This window comes from Condylura cristata, unplaced genomic scaffold (assembly GCF_000260355.1).
Source record: "Condylura cristata isolate star-nosed mole 26May11 unplaced genomic scaffold, ConCri1.0 scaffold00003, whole genome shotgun sequence".
Lineage (NCBI taxonomy): Eukaryota > Metazoa > Chordata > Mammalia > Eulipotyphla > Talpidae > Condylura > Condylura cristata.
In genome coordinates this window covers 21,432,071-21,433,169 of record NW_004567104.1, presented here as the reverse complement: position 1 = coordinate 21,433,169, position 1,099 = coordinate 21,432,071, and positions in this window count along the sequence as shown.

Below are 1,099 nucleotides of genomic sequence, written 5' to 3'. Positions count from 1 at the left end.
TTTTGGAATGGATAATTTCATTCTCACTGGGTCTTTCTTCTGTCATCTAAAATCTGCTACTATATTGATCCAGTAAACTGCCAATTTCTTTTTTTTTTAGACTTACTTATTTATACATATAAGAACTGGGGTATAGGCCAGAGTTGTGAGGGGTGAGAGGGTTCACCAGAGACAGAGTGGGGAGCAGAACAGGCAGATTGACTGAAATACACTGCTGAGGGGAGCGGCAAGTGGGTCAGGGGAAGTCTGCCACCCCATGTGAGTCACCTCCCTGGCTAGGGATTGAATTTATGCTGCAGTGGCTGTGGACAGCCTCATAGAGCTGTACTTTAACCTGTTGTGCCACCTGGGAAGGTCCTAAACTGCTGATTTCATTTGTCGTATGTTTCAGCTCTAAAATTTCTTACTAGCTCTTAAAATACTTTTTATGTTATAGTGTCTCCTGGAATTTTCCCAACTTTTTACTCATTATGAAAAAAATGCTTCTTTACAATGATTATAAAAGCTTTTAAGTCCTTGTCTGCTAATTTCAATAGTTTAGTCTTACCCTAATCTCTGTTAACTATATTTTCTCTTGATATTGGATCATATTTTCCCAAATCTTTAAACGACCTGTATTCTAGACTGTAAAAATGCTCTGTAATGAAAATTCTGGATTTTGTTATGTTTCTCTAAAGAATAAGTGTTTTTATTTTTTTAAGATTTATTTATTTATGCATACAGAACAGGTGTACAGGCCAGAGGAGAAGGAGTGGTGAGAAAAATAGAGTGGAGAGCACAACAGGAAGATTGACGAAGTACACTGCTGACAGGGGAGCAGCGGGTGAGACAGGAAAAGTCTGCTGAGCCATGTGGGTCACCCCTCTGGCTGGTTGAGGATTGAACTGCTACAGTGTCTGCAGCTAGCTTTGTCGTGCAAACTAGCCCATTGCACAGCCACCAGGGAGGGTTCTATACAAGGGTTTTTTTTTTTTTTTGTTTTTTTTTTTAAGATTGATTTATTTATGCTTACAGAAGCTGGGGTACAGGCCAGAGGTGTGATAGGTGAGAGGATTCCCCGGAGACAGAGTGGGGAGCAGATTAGGCAGACTGACTGAAA